Source organism: Chenopodium album, chromosome 4 (assembly GCF_948465745.1).
Source record: "Chenopodium album chromosome 4, dcCheAlbu1.1, whole genome shotgun sequence".
NCBI lineage: Eukaryota > Viridiplantae > Streptophyta > Magnoliopsida > Caryophyllales > Amaranthaceae > Chenopodium > Chenopodium album.
The window spans coordinates 34,529,851-34,544,245 of NC_137837.1; positions in this window are offsets into that span (position 1 = coordinate 34,529,851).

Here is a 14,395-nt window from a genome sequence, read left to right on the forward strand (position 1 = left end):
AATGAGGCACAAAAATAATATCTGTCTATCTTTGAACGTCTTTCAATTTGAATAGAATTAGGACTTTCAAAAAGAAAAGTTTTATTCAATTTCAAACTCTTTAATCTTATCTTTTCTAAAAGGATAATTAAGATATTTTAGAAACTTATATAAGCTTCCAATTAATACTAATTGGTTTAGGAATGGGATTAAAGCTTTTCGACCCTCCACATGATCATTGGGTCGTAGGTAAGGTGGGCTTAGGTTCGGTTTGGGCTCAGTTTAATATTTTGGTCATAAGTTATTCGTTATAACTCGGATTTAGGCTTTTAATATATCACTGGAAAGCTGTTTTCAAGCCCCATCCAACTATATATTTAATGGACCCAGATTATGGACCAAAATAAATTGGAATAAACGTTTTTATAAAAAGGACACGAAATGAATGATTTTAAAGAACACGAAAAGAGGAAAATAAGTTATGGTTTGGTGGAAATGGGCAAGGAATTGAGTTGGTTTATGAAATGTATTGGTATTGAACATGGATTTAAGCACTCCAAACATTAAATACTCAACCCGACCAATAATGATGGTGAAAGGTTGTTCATAATCGAGTTTAGTTTTGGGGAGACATTTTTAGGTGTCTATAGAAACCCCCACTTTGACTGAGTTTGTAGAAACATTAGCTTAAAAAACATTAGTCAAAGCAGTCGATAGGGACGAAGAATGATCCCAGACGTTCTGCGATCTTAAATCACTTTGTATACGCCGATACCTGCAGAAAAATGTTAGTTCCATAGATAAAAGAGTAAAGGGATAGAATGCGTATTTGACACCAGTGTATCGGTGACAAATGAGTTTGGTAGCTTCCTATGCTTGAATGAATCCACCGGATGACGTTTTGTTGAGATACATTCCATGTCTGAGGAAAGTCGGCAGATGAGTTTGGTAGCTTTCTATGCTTGAAGAAATCTACCGAATGATACTTTCCATGCTTGAGGAAAGTCGACATATGAGTTTGGCGGTTTTCTATGCTTGAAGAAATCCACCGGATAATACTTTCCATGCTTGAGGAAAGTCGACTAATGATTTTGGCAGTTTCTATGCTTGAAAAAATCCACCAGATGATATAATCGCTGACTTCATCACCTTGAGAGATGACAACGACCGACAATTTTCCATGCTTGAGGAAAAACTTGTCTAATAAGATTGCAAGTCTCTTTGTATCGAGAACCTTACGCCATGAAATGATGGTGGTTCGATTGTCCCCAAACGTGGGTTGTAAATGGTTCGCTTGTCCCCGAACATCGGCTGTAGATGGTCCGCTTGTCCCTGGACGTGGGCTGTAGATGGCTTGCTTATCCCTGAACGTGGGCTGTAAATGGTTCCCTTATCCCCGAATGTGGGCTATAATTGGTTCGCTTGTCCTCGAACGTGGGCTGTAGATGGTCCGCTTGTCCCCGAACATGGGCTGTAGATGGTCCGCTTGTCCCCGGACGTGGGGTGTAGACGGTCCGCTTGTTCTCGGACGTGGACTGTAGATGGTTCGCCTTGTCCACGAACGTGGGTTGTAATTGAGACTTGCAAAATAAAATTTGCCAAGGGACTCGTATAGACTGTGATTGACTTGACCAACTGACTTGACCAAGTTTGACTTGTCACGACATGACATGTGTATATGGTTGTGTGTGTGTGTGTGTGTGGTGTGTGTGTGTGCAGACACAAGCAACCAAAAATGCAAAAGCAAAAATTTTCCTTCATTTTTGTCATGAGACGTGTGGAGGGTATCGACTTTCTCCCAAAAATGAAAGACGTGAAAACTGAACTTTTATTTTTGAACTTCCCTCGACGAGAAAATTTTTAAAAAGTTTTTAAACGTCCCTAAAAGAAAAAACATGAAAAAGCAAAGAAATTTTAAACTTCCTCGTTGAGGATTACGAAATGAATTGCATGGATTGAATTGCTTTTCTTGAAGATAATGTATCCATGATGCATGTTCTTAGGCTAGGAGGCTAAGGACAATTACATCATGTGACACGATAGATGAATGAATTGAACTTAGGTCATGGAGCTAAGCATCATATATGGTGTAAAGAAACGATCTTGAACGTCACATAGGTCATGAAGCTAAGTGACGAGGGGAAAACTAGGTCGTTATCTAATCTTCCCTCGGTCAAACTAAATTTATAAACACTTAACAAACCTAATTACGAGTATAGAGGCAAGTTAAGGGTCAAACCCAAAGGAACGGTAATGTTCAAGCACTTTAAATTATGCGCCTAAGCTAGGTCGAAGACGAAGGTAAGAGAGAATACTAACAACTAACAAAACAAATAACCAAGGAAATAAACACTAGGAACGGGGATCAACAAGTAATCATGTCAATTGCAACAACTTGGGAAGAGCATGCCAATCAAAGGTTGTGAGGAATAATGATAAGAGCAATCAATAGTAATTAAAGAGCTATCTCCTAATTGTTAAGCTAGGATTCACTATGAATAACAAACTAAGAGAATCACAATCAAAACCAATCGATAATAGCAATTCCTAAATCAATTGTTCATGTCATTAGCAATTACAATGCAATCTAGTATAATTCTCAAGGCCTAAATAAATTACACACATGAAAACCTTCACTAATCACTTTAATCTCAACACTCAATCAACACAATTTCCAAATTAATCACAATTAATCAATCATACAAGTTTCACCCAATTCCTAGCCAAACAACTATTCAAGAATCATCATCTATCAACTAACAACTATGGAAATCAAGAATCAACAAAATATCAAGAACAATTATACTAATCAAGCATCAAACATCAAAATTAAACCAAACAAACATGAAATTAAATAAAGCAATAAGGTGAGATAGAGTTAAGAATGCTCATTGATAATAAAGAAGATCTTGAACACAATTGTCACCCTTGTATCTTCAATCTCTCAATCACCATTGAAATCCTTCACTTTCTCTCTCTAAAACTACTCCTAATCTAGCCTAATCTAGAGAGAGAAGCTCTCAACCTAAGAGAGAAACTATTCTAAGACTAAGAATTATGTGAATGAATGATAATAATAACCCCCAAAAACAATCTATAAACAAAAGGAGAAAAGAAACTTAAAATCATAAAAGACCCAGAATTCCGCGCCCGCGGACACCCCGAAAGCTGCGCCCGGGGCCAAAGCCCGCGCCCGCGGGAAGCCCACGGCCAGCCCACGGAGAGTTACTGCCCAAAATGGCAGAAATGGGTTACGGCAGATTTGCAGGGCCAACTTTAAAAAGCCTGTAACTCACGATCTAGGAATCGTATGAAGGCGTGCGACCTATCATTGGAAATCTCTTCAAGTCTAGTTTCCAATCCAACTTGAATCACCTCAATCCAATCTGTAGAACTAGAGATATGGCCGAAACAATGCACAAAGGTCCTTTTTGATACTTTGTAAGCCTTCATTATCCTTTGTTTTTTTTGGATTGGCTTGACTTGCGTGCTTGGCTTCCCTAACTTGGCTCTGTTAAATTCCTTGAATGCACTTGAGCTCCCTCCTTGATGATTAAATCCCGGGAAGCTCGACACACCTACAAAACAAGTCAAACAAACGGAGAAGCGAGGGAAAAAGCTGAGAAATGAATAAAATAATAAGAAAACCACTAAAAGCACGCATTTCTCTAAACTAACACACAAACACGCAAATAAAGCATTATTCTCTAAAAATACAACATAAACGACTAAAAACAAGCATAGAAATATAAAGAAAACATAGCCTAAAGGTGCCATAAATGGCACAGATTAAATTCCCCCAAGCTAAACTTTTGCTCGTCCTCGAGCAAAATAAAATCCAACCCAAGGGAAAAATGATGAATTTATTCAAGCAAATAAAGAAACAAGAAAGATAGAGGATGAGAATATACACTAACTCACTTTTGTAGGAATCACGGTCAATTTTAGCAACTAAAGACAAGCCATTTAAACCCCTAGATCGCCCTAGAGGACGAGTGATGCTCTCGTAAAGGTTTCCTAAGAGATTAACCCATAACTCTCATAATAATACAAACAAGGCAAAGCATAAAGAAGGAAATCAAAAGAAAAGAAGAGCAAACACATGTTCATGAAAGGACTTTTTAAAATGTACAAGCATAAATGATTGCAAATCTTTCTAAATAAGTAAGGGAGTGCACGCTCCAAGATACCTAAGGTTGATTGAAACATAAATATGCTAAGAATAGGAAATAGTTATCACACTCCACTTTCATCCCAAACGGTCTCACCGCGTTCCCCCTACTCATCTCATATCTCCCCTTAGTGAGCGTCTCATAGATTCCACGAAGGAACCGGAAAAAGATCAAATTTTTGGCTTACTCGACATCTTGACTTCGCATCCCCTTTCCTTAGGGTATAACCCATGATTCCCTCCACCGATGAATGAGTCAACCCCTAGGTCAAAAGGTCTTCCTAAAGGTTGTAACGTAAGGCAAAAAGGGTTAAGGTAGGCTAAATTTAAAATTTGGTGGTTAACCTAAATTGTGAAGCAAAGATTGCGCATTTCTTTACACCATAACCAAGTAATCACCAAACAAAAATACCAACACCCCCAAGCTTATTCAAAGCTAAGATCACAAACATATACACAAAAAGCGTGAGAACGCTTCCCCCCAATCTTAAATGGAGCATTGTCCTCAATGCTCAAAAAGGAAGATTACTCACATAAAAATATTTTTTGCATTTTCCACTTTTTTTTTCTTTTTTTTTCATAATTCTTTATTAGTGCTTTGTCCTCGCCTCTTTTAACTTTGGACGGCTTTTTCAACTTTGCACTTGCTTTGTCCTCGCCTTTTTTTACTTTGGAAGGCTTTTTCATTTATTCACCTGTCATTATTCACAAGATATACACAACACAAACTTGCTTTCAAGAGAACCAAATATCCAAACTCCTCCACCACAAACTCCAACAATAATGAAAAATTGCTTCACAAAAACCAAGAATGGAAACGAAAATGAAACAAAAGGCTCAAGATCTTGAGATGTGGCTTGAAAAGAAGGGAAAGAGGCTCAAAAGGTTAGCAAGTAGGCAAATGTAAACCCAAAAACCGAAGAAAATGAAAACTATCCTAGAAAAGAAAAAGTACCACCCCGAAAAGATGCCTTTGTCCTCCCTAGGTGGTTCGGTCTCGGTCTTAGGAATCGTATGTTAAGATTCAAGATTAGGTTTGCGAAAGTCAAGGATCCACGCCACTCATGCAAGAAAATGTTGAAAGCTTGAAAAAGTATGAATCTCACATGGTTGTAGCAAAAACTCACTAAGGTTGTCAAATCGAAGATAAGGAGCAACTACCAACATGCCACAAACAAGTAGAATTCGGCTTCATGATCCCCCTAGTTCTAGACAACTACCTTACCATGCTTTATCCTAGAATCAACCAAACGTAATCTCAAACAGTGCACACCACTACCACTTAGGGAGAAAAGCATTCAAGTATACAAGTCCAATTGTTATTATGTCCAAAGCAAGAACAAAACAAAACACATTGAAAATTTGCCTTGATAAAAACAAAAATATTTTTGGAGTTTTTCAAAATATGAGAACATGGAAAAGCATATACAAAGGTGCATGACATATATGAATCAACATTCCACCAAACATGATAGAATACCCTCCCCCAAGCTTGAGTGAGACTATACACTCAAACATAAATCAAATAATCCATGGGAGGGGAAAACAAGGAGATCAATCCAACCAACCAACATATGTCCAACATGGCATCAACCATTAGAGAAAGAGCAAGGAAGGATATTACCGGATTTTAGGTGGGTGTTAATACCCGCAAATGACCCAATTTTAACCTTTTAAAGCTAACAACCTCTAATATTGAATCTTGCCTTCTATATGCTAGCAAATGTGGTGCCAATATTCCTTGATTCTTGATCCAAATAGAAGCACCAAAGTATATCAAGTCATGTATACCTAGCAAAAGGAACACAAACATTTTCCATGAGAGAAAATCTATTCTAAAAAGAAAAGAAAATGAAAGCAATACAACACAGGTTACTTCCCGAGAAAGGCTTGCTTAAGGTCCAAGCTTGACCGCTCAAGAAAATAATAATTCAACGCGCGCAAGAGCTTGTCAAATGCACTACTACACATTTCATATGAAAGCAAGTGTGCACATGACAAAAATAAGGCATGCAACAAGCTTAGTGAACACCTATGAGGAGAGAGATGCCAAGAGAAGGAAGAACAATCAAAAGAAAACTCAACAAAATAAGAAAAGGAAAAAGAAAAAGAAGAAGAAGGAAAACTCTCCTCACAATATTTTTGGGTGGCAACATCACCCTTTTCCTCAATTTGGGACAAATGAGCCACATACAAATCATCATAGACAAGAGGGTCCCTAATAGGCTCATTAACAAAGGAAGGGAGGGTTATAGGAGTGTAGGGGATATGGTTGAATCTTCTTGAAAAAGGGGTATGAGAAAAGAGAAAAGGGGCTATGGTCTCACAAATGAACTTTTTCTCACCACCATGCCTCAAATCACCAATAAGAGCATGGAAATCAATCATAGAATCCTAAAATGAAGAACACTCATGATCACCATCTCCCTCAAACATCCAACTCTCAAGAGGAACCACATAATCTCCTCCACTACATTCATGGACAACAACTCCCTCAACTTCCTTAAAGCCCAAAGTCTTGAAACCATGCATGAATGGATGTAAATTTGTTTCAAAATCATCTCTCTCCCATGAAGAATTCTCAAGGAACTCACTTAGAAGGCTATGGTTTTTCCTTTGACTCTCAATAAAAATATTAGACATAACCTCAAACAAGTCCAAACACTCATGGATAGAAGAGTCACATTCATACACTTGAGACTCATCACAATCAACTAAGGAAGGGGAATTTAGATTCACAAGATCATCATAATCATCATCACTCTCAACTCCCTTTCCTTCACTCCTATGCTCAACAATGAGATCCTCACACACTCTTGGTTGTTGAAAATGATTATCATCTTCTTCCTCAACACACACATCAAATTGAGATTTTTCACAAACAAGCATCAAGGATGACAATTGGCTTTCTAACTCATCTTTTCTTCTCTTTCCCTCCTCATTCTTTTTCATTATCTCTAATTCACCTCTCATAGTAAGAATCATCTTCTTACTAGGCCCAAACTCATTATCAAGCTCAATGCGCCTAATTTGAGACTCAAATGTATCAACAAGAGATTCAAAAGATGTAGAAGGTTGAAGCTCAACAAGAGAAGAAGAAGTACAACAAAGATTGGAAGAATCAACATTAAGATCAAGAGCATATACATCACATTAGGGAGTGGGGGCACAATTAATAACATAAGATTCATCATTAAGGGAATGAAGCACATCACAAGAAGGCATGGTAAATAATGAAGAATATTGAAAAACACCATTAGCATCAACTTGAGCTTGCACTTCATCATCATGAACAAAAGGAGAAATAAAGTTGAAATCATGTGTTCTAGGTTCACTTAAGGGCTCATGTGACAAATCTTGGGAATTCATTCTAATATTAGAATAATCAACACATTGCAAATCAATATTAGAATCATGATTACCCTTATCATAAACATCCCTAGCAAACCAAACATAAAAATCCCAAGCATCATCAATTGACAATGCTCTAAATTCACCATTATGCATGCATTCAACTTTATCCCTAGTTTGTTCATTCAAACCAAAATAACAAATCTCACAAGCCTCCCAAAGACTACAACAATTATAGTCTAAAAATCCCTTTAGCCTATTGAAATATTTACAAAAAGGCTCATTTTCAAATTGAGGAAATGATAGACATGCCATTTTTTTTTCACTAAACAAACAAAAATCAATTAAAGAAAAGTATACACAAAAACCTAGACTCAAGTAATAAAAAACACTCAAACATAGACACCGTTTCCCGACAACGGCGCCATTTTGACGAGAGGAAAACTAGGTCGTTATCTAATCTTCCCTCGGTCAAACTAAATTTATAAACACTTAACAAACCTAAATACGAGTATAGAGGCAAGTCAAGGGTCGAACCCAAAGGAACGGTAATGTTCAAGCACTTTAAATTATGCGCCTAAGCTAGGTCGAAGACGAAGGTAAGAGAGAATACTAACAACTAACAAAACAAATAACCAAGGAAATAAAACACTAGGAACGGGGATCAACAAGTAATCATGTCAATTGCAAAAACTTGGGAAGAGCATGCCAATCAAAGGTTGTGAGGACTAATGATAAGAGCAATCAATAGAAATCAAAGAGCTATCTCCTAATTGTTAAGCTAGGATTCACTATGAATAACAAACTAAGAGAATCACTATCAAAACCAATCGATAATTGCAATTCCTAAATCAATTGTTCATGTCATTAGCAATTACAATGAAATCTAGCATAATTCTCAAGGCCTAATTAAATTACACACATGCAAACCTTCACTAATCACTTTAATCTCAACAATCAATCAACACAATTTTCAAATTAATCATAATTAATCAATCATACAAGTTTCACCCAATTCCTAGCAAAACAACTATTCAAGAATCATCATCTATCAACTAACAACTATGGAAATCAAGAATCAACAAAATATCAAGAACAATTATACTAATCAAGCATCAAACATCAAAATTAAACCAAACAAATATGAAATTAAACAAAGCAATAAGGGGAGATAGAGTTAAGAATGCTCATTGATAATAGAGAAGATCTTGAACAAAATTGTCACCCTTGTATCTTCAATATCTCAATCACCATTGGAATCCTTCACTTTTTCTCTCTAAAAATACTCCTAATCTAGCCTAATCTAGAGAGAGAAGCTATCAACCTAAGAGAGAAACTATTCTAAGACTAAGAATTATGTGAATGAATGATAATAATAACCCCCAAAAACAATATATAAACAAAAGGAGAAAAGAAACTTAAAATCGTAACCCCGAAAGCTGCGCCCGCGGCCAAAGCCCGCGCCCGCGGGAAGCCCGCGGCCAGCTCGCGGAGAGTTACTGCCCAAAATGGTAGAAATGGGTTACGGCAGATTTGCAGGGCCAACTTTGGAAGGCTGTAACTCACGATCTAGGAATTGTATGAAGGCGTGCGACCTATCATTGGAAAGCTCTTAAAGTCTAGTTTTCAACCCAACTTGAATCACCTCAATACAATTTGTAGAACTTGAGATATGGCCGAAATAATGTACAAAGGTCCTTTTTGATACTTTGTAAGCCTTCATTTTCCTTTGTTTTTTTGGATTGGCTTGACTTGCGTGCTTGGATTCCCTAACTTGGCTCCGTTAAATTCCTTGAATGCACTTGAGCTCCCTCCTTGATGGTTAAATCTCGGGAAGCTCGACACACGTACAAAACAAGTCAAACAAACGGAGAAGCGAGGGAAAAAGCCGAGAAATGAATAAAATAATCTGAAAACCACTAAATGCACACATTTCTCTAAACTAACACACAAACACGCAAATCAAGCATTATTCCCTAAAAACACAACATAAACGACTAAAAACGAGCATAGAAAAATAAAGAAAACATAGCCTAAAGGTGCCATAAATGGCACGGATCACTAAGCGCGTATATGGATGAAGTGATTACTGAATATAGCATAATGAATGTTGCTTAGGTTAAGGAGATAAGCATTATATGCTTTGTATGATTAAAAATCATTGATATATAAATGTTTCTCAGCACATTATGCAATGCATGAAACAATGAACATTGCTCAGGTCAGGAAGCTAAGTAAGTATACAATGTTTCTTCTAATAAATGTTGTCTTGAAAGATGATGAAACATGCACAATGTTGAAACAAGATTTCATGATAATGGGTTCTTAAAGGGAAGGATGATCGATATGGATATGGATGTGTAAGTGAAGTGTGTGAATGTGATACTAAGGCTTGCAGCAAGGGTTATGGTGATGGAAATATTTGTGAGAAGAGTCAAAGATGATGACTCTTTAGGCTGGGTATAAGCTAATGTGATGTGGGTTCAAGCCCCCAAGCCTATTTAATTGGGTAGAGGTAAGCATTGGATATTCTTTGACTCGATCATGCATGTATATGAATATGAATGTGGCCGCACCTTGACGTGAGGTTGCCTACGTATCCGTTAGGAATCAGGCTGAACGTAGCCCTAACCAAACTTTGCACAAGTGTATGTACACCTCAAAGAGGTCTTTAAAGGGTCGTAATATGGTTAAGATAAGGGTTTAAGGAAGAAAGGGGTAAAAGGCTCAAGACCCGAGTTAAGCCCCCAAGATATTCAATTGTGTATTTGAAAATTTGAACTTTGCAAGTTTATTTTTCATATAGTTTTTTTATTTGAATTTCTTTTTTTTTTTTTTTTTGAATCAATGTAGGCAATCTCAGATTATGCGGTCCATTACTCACTTAGCATTCATGTTTTTCAGCACGGTACCAAGCACTCGATGAGAGAAGCAATTTGAGACGTGTTCATATTGAAGACATTGCAACACTTGCTTTTAGACATTTTTTTTACTTATTCTTTTCTTTTTTATTTGAACTTGCTTTCTGAATGTTACACAATTTGCACACCTTCCTATCCAAGGGTTTGGTGAATGTGGGTTGAATAAATGAGGCCAACCATCATACGAGGCTCAAAGTGGTTGATGAAGAAATGGATGTATGATTGAAAATGGTTTAAGGGGAATTATAGAGTTGCAAAGGTGCCTCAAATCATTGGTATACCTTGTGTTCGGTTTGGTAATAGTTTTTTTTTCTAATCACATGATCGAAATTAAGAAAGAGATGCTTATTTATGAAGAAGGTAAGAAATGTGACACATAGACACATGGATAATGGGAATCTATGCTAGACTTTATAGGGAGAGGGTTTGAAACAAAAGAAGAAGAAAACATGAAATCTTGGTGAGAAGCTTGCATCGTGCTTTGTCTTCATGGATGTTTATGAGTTAGTTACTTCTTGCCGCCTAGTGAGGAAAGAAGTTTGTTGTTGATGATGCTTTCATTGGAAGGAAAGAAGGAAGGAGTGGCGTTCCCCTTTATTCTTCCAACTATTTCCTAGTGATTTTAGACTCAAGTACTGTATAAGGATGAACTCACTTAATGCATTCACTTAATACTCGAATTGGAATGGAAGAGTGTATAAGCCAATTTTGAAAACTGATGGAAAATACTCAACTCATTCCTATTATGATGGAAACCGATGCATGTACGGTCCTAGTATACGATCATAAACAATATAGTGAATTACTCGAAGACAAAGTGTGTGCAATGACTTAACATGTGTAGTTAGGTGAGTTTAATAAGACTCGTGGTATGATCGCATGGCTAGACATGAGGACGTTGTGAAAAACAAAGGACCCAATGACCAAATAGCACGGAAGACTAAAAGACAAACTAACTTGATTAATTTTGTCCAATTTTAATGTTTATGCTATTTACTAGGTGAAAACGGTCCATTGGCGATTGTTAGTCATAAATAAGATCAACTACAATCAACGATAAAGAACACATGTTAAGGTTAGCACAAAAAATCACAAGAAACTAGGAAGAGGACTAGAATTCGATCTAGAAGAGTTAGGACTCATGGGTATAAATAAAAATAAAAAATCTATAATCCTATGTTATAGGAGTTTACACGAATTAAACAACTTGGCTAAGAGTAGCTTGACACGAAAAAAAAATTTTTAAAAAAGAAAGTTGACACTAAAAAGACGTCTAAACAGGATACTTTGTAGTATATCGGTTATAACTTTTGATATGTGACTCTGATTGGTACTAAATAAACGCCGAATGAAAGATAAAACTCAGGGCTACAGATCCATAAGTTGCACAACACGTAACTCTTTCTAGAACTCTGGCTATGACTAAAACAAGTTGACTCTTTTGCAGGATACGGGAATAAAAATCCGGGTGATATAAAAATTAAAAAAAAAATCTATGATTTGACACTAATAAAAAAAAAAGGTTTGATAAGAGAAAAATAAAAATAAAAAAAATAAAAATTCAAATAAAATGCATACATAAGCACATCGTCAAACATGATGCAATGAATTTCGCAACCTAAAGTCAAGATCTATGTTCCACTATGGTCAAGCTTTTAGGTGTCAAAGGGTACCATGGTTAAGAGTTTGGACGCGTTAGCAAGGCAGCCTCCCTTGAGGGTGTATGCCAACGAGCAGCTCCGCGAGTTTGTGATGAAATAGAATCGACTCCATTGTTTGGGTGGATTTAAAAACTCGGATGAACCCTTATTGCCATGAGCGTTTTAGGGTTGATAGAGCTTAAATCCCTCGGGCTAGCCACGTATGCAGAACACGTACTATTGTGGAAAAATAAGTAACCTAAAAAGAATATGCATATGTGACAATGCCAATTAAATTGCAGGAATAGAATTAAAGAATCTTTCAAGTCTCATCCACTCATCTTAATTAAATACCAATCACTCAAATCGATAAATAACCAAGAATCCTCTCCAGCGGAGTCGCCAAATTGTAGGCGTCGTTCGAAGTGAGCCTACGTTAAAATAATGTTGTGAATATGCTTGGCACACTGAGAAAGTAGGAATTGATATATACGATTAGGGACAAAGAAAGTAGGGAGCCGCCAACAAGTTTTTAAGGAACTTGTAAACCGTTCACGGATCATTTATTTAAGCCAACCTTGAATAATGGTCAACGAAGGCAACAACGATTGACCCGTGAAGGTTACACCCCATTCATAATCCATGAGATTACTAACTCCATATGATTCGGAACCACGAAAGGAGGATTGGGGATGATGGTACGAAGTAAGTCATGGAGTCACATTCGCTCGTATTGGCCTCTACTCGATTCTTATAGTGAAAAGTGATTCCTGCGATCTCAAAGGCATACAAACAAAATATTCAATTTGCTCCAAAATATTATTAAGCTAAATTGGTTGAATATTAATGCAGCATATAATTCTAAAATATCGTGATCACTTGATTAAATAACAAGATTAAAAAGGAACCTAAAACGATCGTCCAAATTATCTTATTAGGCGTGATTTTGAATTACATATTCCCTTTAAACGTGCAATATGGTGATCAATAAACATAATAGAATAGCATTAATATTGAAAGAAATTTAACAATAATAACGTTAGTCAAATCAAATAATAATAATAATCCTAATCATGATACTAGCAACAAGAATAAAAATAAGAGTAATTAAGTGATTAATTACTCACTTTCCGCGTTTCCTTGAATTGCTACATCATGAATAAACTGTTAGTAACTTCAATAAAAATATAAATTAAATGGAAATTAAATTAAAAAGTAGAGTTGATTTGGTCCAAACCCTCAGTTAATTCTACCTTTCACGCCTTGGTTAAAGTATAGAACTTTGGGTATTGTATGAACTCTTTGGAGTGCTTAAAGGAAGGAATATTGAAAGAATGAGGAGGCTAGTGTTTAGGCTAAAGAGGGAGAAGAGAATTATTTGATGATCAATCTTGTTGATAATTTAAAAAGAGGAGACATGACCTCTATTTATAAGGAAAAATAAGGGTCGAAGAATTAAGAAAAGATAAGAATTCGAATAATACTCTTGCGATGGACAACAATTTTTGCGGTTTTTGTTTTTATCATATCTTTTGATCCAGAAATTGGAATAAGATAAATAATATGTCGTTGGAAAGCTGTTGAAGTGTAATTTCTGACCCAATTAGAATCAGATTAAAATCCTTTGTAGTATAAAATATATGGTCGAAAGAGTGAAATGGTGTCAGTTTTGGATAGAGTTTGATATTTCATTCATATCTTTTCCGTTATAACTTGGAATTGGTATTATAATATATCATTGGAAAGATAATTTCAAGGGTTATCTAAAAATCTAAGATTTAGATAAAAACAATGAGGCACGAAAATAATATCTGTCTATCTTTGAACGTCTTTCAATTTAAATAGAATTAGGACTTTCAAAAAGAAAAGTTTTATTCAATTTCAAACTCTTTATTCTTATCTTTTCTATAAGGATAATTAAGATTTTTTATAAACTTATATAAGTATCCAATTAATCCTAATTTGTTTAGGAATTGGATTAAAGCTTTTGGACCCTCCACATGATCATTGGGTCGTAGGTAAGGTGGGCTTAGGTTTGGTTTGGTCTCAATTTAATATTTTGGTCATAACTTATTCGTTATAACTCAGATTTGGGCTTATAATATATCATTGGGAATTTATTTTCAAGCCCCATCCAGCTATTTAATCAATGGAACAAGATTATGGATCAAAATAAACTGGAATAAAAGTTTTTATAAAAAGGACACAAAATGAATGATTTTAAAGGACACGAAAAGAGTAAAATAAGTTATGGTTTGGGGGAATGGGCAAGGAATTGGGTTAGTTTATGAAATCTATTGGGATTGAACATGGATTTAAGCACTCTAAACTTT